The sequence below is a fragment of the Cherax quadricarinatus genome, chromosome 53, assembly GCF_038502225.1.
Source record: "Cherax quadricarinatus isolate ZL_2023a chromosome 53, ASM3850222v1, whole genome shotgun sequence".
NCBI classification, from domain to species: domain Eukaryota; kingdom Metazoa; phylum Arthropoda; class Malacostraca; order Decapoda; family Parastacidae; genus Cherax; species Cherax quadricarinatus.
Window position 1 is genome coordinate 25702181 of NC_091344.1, and position 8776 is coordinate 25710956.

Below are 8776 nucleotides of genomic sequence, written 5' to 3' on the forward strand. Positions count from 1 at the left end.
TAATCTACACATATGTTACTATGTATAACTTGTACTTATGTGCAGCTGTACCTAAATAAACTTACTACTCCTTTCTGCTACCTCCATTGTCAAACACGTGTGCAACATTCTTTCCAATACCGCATTCCAAGTATCTACCATTGCACCAGATTCACATAATGCCTTGCAAAGACTGCAACCAAACATGCGTGAGTGAAAAGTCCAGAGACCTTCAAACTTACTATGGAAGACCAACACACCAGGAGATTGGACGAGTTGAAGAACACGTCTTTTACATGGAAATTTGCACAACCACTCAAGTATAGAGAGGCAGGATGTTGGAATCATCACTCACTTGCATATACAACAATATTAACAACAACTTCTACAGTATAGCCGAACCTCTTGCCAGGAAACTTTATCATTGTCATATCAATGGTTTAGAAAACCGACAAATTGAAGAATGAGACCTTCGGGTATCTTTGATGAAGAAACGTTTCGCCAGCCAGTGGCTTTTTTCAGTCCATTACAGAAAAGACTGGTGAAAGATGACGAAAATGATTACTTCATTCTCCTCATTTTTCACAGTTCTCTGTATTAGACTGAAGAAGCCACTGGCTGGCGAAACATTTCTTCAATAAAAACTTCCAAATGTTACACAAGTGTCTTCTTCATTGTTATCCTACGAAGCATGGAAGAGCACTGAGCAAGCTTACTGGCCCATGCTGGGCAGGTCTTTTCTCAAATGTAACCTCTTCTCAGCTGCGGGATTTTCAATTATAAGTCCGGATCAACGAGGCTGACCAGGTTAAGACTCAACAGGACTTATTGTGAATACTCTGGGAAGATTCCAGTGAAGCGAGAAGACATTTCAAAGCACCGTTTCAAGGTAAATTGTGGAAATGTTGTGCAGTTTGTGAATGTTGGTGAGTGGTGGTGGTAGTGAGGAAGACGGCCAGTGGAGGTGTGGGGGAGTACAAGGCCTACACTGTTTATGAGTAGTTAGTTTTAGTTAGTTTAATATGTTTATTATGCACCCCATACCCATCCTGTGGGCGGTAGTCAAAAGATTACAGAGGTACATAATTGGTCCAGGGACTGGACTCCAAAGTTTTGATAGCTGAGCAAGTTACAGAGGCAATGAACTCACAATTTACAAAGGTAATGAACTCACAATTTACAAAGGTAATGAACTCACAATTTACAAAGGTAATGAACTCACAATTTACAAAGGTAATGAACTCCAGGTAAGTCTGGTCACAATCATGACAAGTTACAAAGGTATTTACAGATTACAGAGGCCAAGATTATCGTACATACAAACCTCGAAAAGCTCTTATAAAAACATCTATATCCAGCACCATGCACCATGCTTCCAGTTAACGTGGAAATAATTGTGTCGATGCATGGACTTTTTAAAGGCTTATGTTATGGAAAAACAATGTGAAATTAATGTTAACGAGGGAGTGACCAGTCAGTGCATCCACCCCCACGTCACGGGGGTGGGTGGAAGAGGTGGGATGTGTAACTAGATGGTGAGTGAACACATTGGTTCAGCAGTGCCCATACCCACATTGTTCATAGTGTACATGGGAAACAAATAAAGTTATGTGTATTGTAAGACAGTGTGAACAATATATAGTGTGCAAGTCCATGTGTATTGTACTCCCCGGGAAAACCCCACCCAACCTGCGCCTCCCCCACCTAATTCCCAAGGGAAGTTTTCCCCTTCCCCTCCCGGCCCCTCAAACTCCACCAGGCCACCACGGTCAATACACAAATAACCCGCACATAAAAGACAGAAGCTTACGACGACGTTTCGGTCCGACTTGGACCATTGACAAAGTCACACTAACAGAGGAGGAGCAGAACGGCTATATATAGGCAGGAAGAGGTGGAGGTAGTAGTAGTGGTAGAAGTAGTAGTAGTAGTAGTACAAGAATTGTATATAATACCGACAGGATGAAATGACACATGCACAGTACTCAGTGGTCAGTCGTCACGTGAGGTCACAGACCCTGAGCTGCCTTGGGGATTAGTGTGGACGGTTACAAAGCATGGCTTGCTTCTGCAGTGTTTTAAAAATTGAGGTTGGAGAGTTGAAGGAGGAGGTCTTGCTTCTCCAGGAGGAGATTAGGAGGCTGAAGGTCCACCTCAATGGGTCTGGGAGAGAGTGTGAGGTGGCTGGAGTTGTGGGGAATGAGGCTTCTAGCAGCGAGGTGCAGTCTGTCTCTCGCTGTGAGGAGGCTGTAGTTGGGGAGGCAGCAACGGCTACCAGCAGTGAGGTGCAGCCCAGCACCTGCTACAAGTGGCGAGTAGTTCACAGTAATGGAAGGCGCATCAGAGTAAGGAAAGTTAAGAGTGAAGATCTGAAGGTAGGAAATCGCTTCTCTGTTCTTCAGGATGAATGTACTTCAGTGGCCAGTGAAGGTAAGGGTACTACTGCCCCTGCTAATGGAGGTAAGCGCATTCTTGTGGTTGGTGACTCTCAGGTAAGATACATTGACCGTGCTTTTTGTAATAGGAATAAGAAGATGAGAGATAGAGTGTGCTTCCCTGGAGCTGGTGTTGGGGACATTGTCAACAGGCTGGATAATATCATGTCAGGTAATGGAAGCAAGCCCATTATCTGTCTCAGTGCTGGTGGAAATGATATTGGGAAGGGTAGGAGAGAAGAGCTGCTAGATAAGTACAGGTCAGCTATAGATTTCATTAAGTCTAAGGGAGGGATCCCAATCATATGTAGCATCTTGCCTAGAAGGGGAGTAGGAAATGAATGGTTGTCTAGGGCAATTGGTGTAAATTGCTGGCTAGACAGATACTGCAAGGAACTTGCAATCCCATTCATTGACAACTGGAACAACTTTTATGGCAAACATGATATGTATGCAAGGGATGGGGTACATCTCTCTGGGGCTGGGGTGGTAGCACTTGCAGACTCGATTGAGAAGGCCATTGGTGAAATGCCTATGATTTTAAACTGATGGAAGATAGAGGTATGGGTGTGTGTGGGAAACAAGCAGGTTGCAACACTTGGGTTGGAAACAGTAAATGTATAAAAGGCATTCAGCATGAAGTTATAAATAAAGACAATAGATCAGGTCAGCAAATAAAGGGGGACAGCAGAGGGCAGCAAGGGACTAGCTCCCTTAAGGTTTACTATACTAATAGCAGGAGTGTAAGAAATAAGATAGATGAGCTAAGATTAATTGCAAGTGCAGGAGACATAGATATTATTGCTATAACAGAGACCTGGCTCAATCTGAAAGATAGAGAGATGCCCTCTGAATGTCACATACAAGGCTATAAATTATTCCACACTGACAGGGTCAACAGGAAAGGTGGTGGAGTAGCGATGTATGTCAGAGACAATTTAAATTGTTGTGTTAGACAAGATATTAAATTAGAAGCGTCAGCCACTGAATCTGTTTGGTTACAGCTTCTCGAGGGCCGAGAAAAACTAATTTTGGGTGTGATTTACAGGGCCCCAAATCTTGATAGGGAGTGCAGTAAACTTCTATGGGACGAAATTCGTAAGGCATCTACATACGAAAATGTTGTGCTAATGGGAGATTTCAACTATAGACAGACTGACTGGAGCAATTTGACAGGAAATTTAGAGTCAGGTGACTTTCTTGATACGATCCAGGATTGTTTTTTAAAACAGTTTGTGACAGAGCCAACTAGGGGAAATAACCTCCTTGACTTGGTTCTTGCCAGTAGGGAAACACTAATTAATAATCTTGAGGTTAATGATGAGCTTGGGGAAAGTGATCACAAATCACTCAGTTTTAATATATCATGGAATTCCCCTAATAATGGCAATCAAGTCTCCGTCCCTGACTTTCGCTTGGCTGATTTCATAGGACTGAAAAATTACTTAGGTGGGCTGAACTGGAATGACCTGACTAAGGGTCAGGTAGGTGGTGATGGTTGCCGATATGATGCTTTCCAGGGCATAGTTCTAGCTGCTCAGTCAAATTATGTTCCAAATAGGGAAATCAGATCAAACAAAAATGATCCTAAATGGATGAACAATAGATTAAAATATCTGATTGGTCAAAAGAGAGGCATATATAGGCAAATCAAAAGAGGAGAGGGGCAATTGAGAAATCGATATATTCAGTTAAAGAGAGAAATAAAAAAGGGAATTAGAAAAGCAAAAAGAGATTATGAGGTTAAAGTTGCAAGAGAATCGAAGACTAACCCAAAAGGATTCTTTCAGGTATACAGAAGTAAGATCAGGGACAAGATAGGCCCACTCAAAAGTTCCTCGGGTCAGCTCACTGACAGTGATAAGGAAATGTGTAGAATTTTTAACACATACTTCCTCTCAGTTTTTACACAGGAGGATACCAGCGATATTCCAGTAATGATAAATTATGTAGAACAGGACGATAATAAACTGTGTACTATTAGGGTCACAAGTGACATGGTCCTTAGGCAAATAGATAAATTAAAACCTAACAAATCCCCAGGCCCTGATGAACTGTATGCAAGGGTTCTAAAGGAATGTAAAGAGGAGCTTAGCACACCTTTGGCTAATCTTTTCAACATATCACTACAAACTGGCATGGTGCCAGATAAGTGGAAAATGGCAAATGTGATACCTATTTTCAAAACAGGTGACAGGTCCTTAGCTTCGAACTATAGACCAATAAGCCTAACCTCCATAGTGGGAAAATTTATGGAATCAATAATTGCCGAGGCAGTTCGTAGCCACCTTGAAAAGCATAAATTAATCAACGAATCTCAGCATGGTTTTACAAAGGGGCGTTCCTGCCTTACGAATTTATTAACTTTTTTCACTAAGGTATTTGAGGAGGTAGATCATGGTAATGAATATGATATTGTGTATATGGACTTCAGTAAGGCTTTTGACAGGGTCCCACATCAGAGACTATTGAGGAAAATTAAAGCACATGGAATAGGAGGAGAAATTTTTTCCTGGATAGAGGCATGGTTGACAAATAGGCAGCAGAGAGTTTGCATAAATGGGGAGAAATCAGAGTGGGGAAGTGTCACGAGCGGTGTTCCACAGGGGTCAGTGTTGGGCCCCCTGCTGTTCACAATCTACATAAACGACATAGATGAGGGCATAAAGAGCGACATCGGCAAGTTTGCCGATGACACCAAAATAGGCCGTCGAATTCATTCTGACGAGGACATTCGAGCACTCCAGGAAGATTTGAATAGACTGATGCAGTGGTCGGAGAAGTGGCAGATGCAGTTTAATATAGACAAATGCAAAGTTCTAAATGTTGGACAGGACAATAACCATGCCACATATAAACTAAATAATGTAGATCTTAATATTACGGATTGCGAAAAAGATTTAGGAGTTCTGGTTAGCAGTAATCTGAAACCAAGACAACAGTGCATAAGTGTTCGCAATAAAGCTAATAGAATCCTTGGCTTCATATCAAGAAGCATAAATAATAGGAGTCCTCAGGTTGTTCTTCAACTCTATACATCCTTGGTTAGGCCTCATTTAGATTATGCTGCACAGTTTTGGTCACCTTATTACAGAATGGATATAAATTCTCTGGAAAATGTACAAAGGAGGATGACAAAGTTGATCCCATGTATCAGAAACCTTCCCTATGAGGATAGACTAAGGGCCCTGAATCTGCACTCTCTAGAAAGACGTAGAATTAGGGGGGATATGATTGAGGTGTATAAATGGAAGACAGGAATAAATAAAGGGGATGTAAATAGTGTGCTGAAAATATCTAGCCTAGACAGGACTCGCAGCAATGGTTTTAAGTTGGAAAAATTCAGATTCAGGAAGGATATAGGAAAGTACTGGTTTGGTAATAGAGTTGTGGATGAGTGGAACAAACTCCCAAGTACCGTTATAGAGGCCAGAACGTTGTGTAGCTTTAAAAATAGGTTGGATAAATACATGAGTGGATGTGGGTGGGTGTGAGTTAGACCTGATAGCTTGTGCTACCAGGTCGGTTGCCGTGTTCCTCCCTTAAGTCAATGTGACCTGACCTGACTAGGTTGGGTGCATTGGCTTAAGCCGGTAGGAGACTTGGACCTGCCTCGCATGGGCCAGTAGGCCTTCTGCAGTGTTCCTTCGTTCTTATGTTCTTATGTTCTTACAACACCCGGGCATCCCCACCGTAGACGTTTCGCCATCCAGCCAGCCACTGGATGGCGAAACGTCCACAACAAAGACAACCAGACGCCGCACATGTGTCTAATTTCATCAGTAGATGTAGTAGAAGAAGAAGAGGTAGTAGTAGTGGTAGTGGTAGAAGTGGGAAATAAGGAAGACGAGCCAGTCAAATACAAAGGAAGGGGAGCACTGCAAGAGAGCTAGAAACCCACAGAGGGAGAGCAAGCGCACCGAGGTGCATGAAAGGGGAAGTGGTGAAATAAAATAAAGAAGGAACAGAAACACGAGACAGGAGAGAGAAAGACAACCCAGAGGAGAAAAGGAGAGAGGAAAGGGGAAGAGGAAGAAGAAAAAGAAGAAGAAGAAAAAATGAGGATTCAGGTTAAGTCACGGGTGTTCTGAAGTTTGGAGCATTTTACAATGTAGTGGGAGAGGAAGGCATCTACAGAGACGAAGCCAGGGCTAAGGTTCATACAAGGAAAGTTGTGTATAAGAGAGGATTCAACTAAACGGCGACTGTTCGAGTTGGAAGTAGGGAAGACAGTTTTAGCAGAAGACCAGTCAATAGGATGGCTATGATCTCTGACGTGACAGAAAAGAGCATTGTTAGTGTCGGCAAGCCTAACACTATTTTTGTGCTCCCTAAGTCTGTCAGAAAGAGATCGACCAGTTTCTCCAAAGTATTGAAGAGGACAGGAGGAGCAAGAAATAGAGTAGACACCAGGAACATCTGTAGAGGGAGGAGAGGTATGAACGAGATTAGTGCGAAGAGTGTTAGTCTGGCGGAAGGTAAGCTTGATGTCTAAGGGACGGAGAGAATTGTTGAGATTAGAAAGACCGGAAATGTAGGGAAGGCAGAGGATAGAAGAGTTCCCATGAGTAGAGAGTTTGGGAGAGAAGAAATTGCGTTTAGCACGTGAGAGGGCAGAGTCTATGAAATGGGAAGGGTAGCCAAGACGGGAGAACGAATTATAAAGAGTGGAAATTTCTGCTGGAAGGAACTGAGGATCACAGATGCGGAGGGCACGGAGAAAGAGGGAGATAAGAACACTTTTCTTGACAGGGGAAGCATGATAGGAAAAGTAGTGAATGTACATGCCACTGTGCATAGGTTTACGGTAAACGGAAAAGGAAAAACCTGTATCTGAGCGGTGGACATGGACATCAAGGAAAGGAAGTAAGGAATTAGATTCCCATTCAGCTTTAAACTTAATGGAAGGGGCAAGATTGTTAAGAGCTTCAAGAAAAGGTTGGAAGAGACTGGAGTCATGAGGCCACAGAGCAAAGATGTCATCCACATAGCGGAGCCAGAGTGAAGGTTGCACATCGAGGGTAGGAAGAAGAACAGTCTCGAAGTATTCCATGTAAAGATTAGCAAGGACAGGAGAGAGAGGAGAGCCCATAGCGACACCGAAGGTTTGGGAATAATATTTCCCTTGAAAGGAAAAGGAGTTAGAGTCCACACAGAGGCGGATCAGATCAAGAAAGACATCAGTGGGGATAGGGAGATGAAGAAACCCTTCATGGGCCTTCTCTCTAAGGAAATCAAGGACATCATCAAGAGGGACATTGGTGAAGAGGGACTCAACGTCAAGACTAAGCATCTTACAGGTTGGGAGAGAGCGAACCCGTTCAATGAAGTCTTGAGAGTGACGGAGGTGGGCAGGAGAAAAAGTACCAAGAAAGGGAGTGAGGGTTTTGGCCAGCCAAGAAGCAAGAGAATAAGAGACAGAACCTCTAGAGGATATGATAGGACGAAGAGGAATATCAGGTTTATGAGTATTGGGAAGGCCATAGAAATAGGGAAGAGAGGGACAGATGACACGAAACCGTTGAACAAGGTCAAAGTCAGGAGGACAGAGGTCGGAGAGAGTCCTTAGTTTTTTGTTGAAAGTTCTCTTGATGCGATCAAGAGGGTTGGAAACGAGAGGAGTGTAGGTGCGTGAGTCAGAGAGCAAGACATCAGCTTTACGGAGGTAATCCTCGCGATCAAGGATAACTACCGAATTACCTTTGTCAGAAGATAGTATGACAATGTTAGTGTTAGATTTAAGAGAAGAAAGGGCAAGTTGGTAACGGCGTGGAAGGTGGTGATTCTTGGAAAACAGACTAACAAGAGCAGGAAGGAGAGCACCACGAAAAGTGGACAAGTCAGGAAGATTACGGAAGCGAGATTGACGAAAGGAGGAAGCAAGCAGCCAGGGAAATGGCACGGCTGGCAATACTAGGAGAGGCAAGTGTCGGTCATGCTTACAGCTTCGTTGTCTCAACTCTAATGGTTTCCTCCGCAAACACGGTAGTTGCCCTGGTTCAGGATGTCCTCCTGTGGAAAGTGATGACCCAGAGCCACCTCAGGCACCTGAACCCACTCCAACAGATTTTATCTCATCAGACAATCTCTTGGAAGCAATCAAAGCAACAGGTACGAGGACACTCACACATATTCCCAAAGCAGCCCGTCCACACGCAGCTGGGAAACTTACAGACCTCCTGAAAAAAGTAAACGATGGTTCCACTATCTTAAATGCTCCACCAACCATCAAGGCATGGCACAACTTGCTACTTTTTGGCAATGTCTGCTTAGCTGTGCCGGAAAGAAGGGGAAAGAGGCTAGCCTCAATGATAATTAAATCCTTAAGAGATTTTCCTAGAGTTGATAACCTCATTCACCTT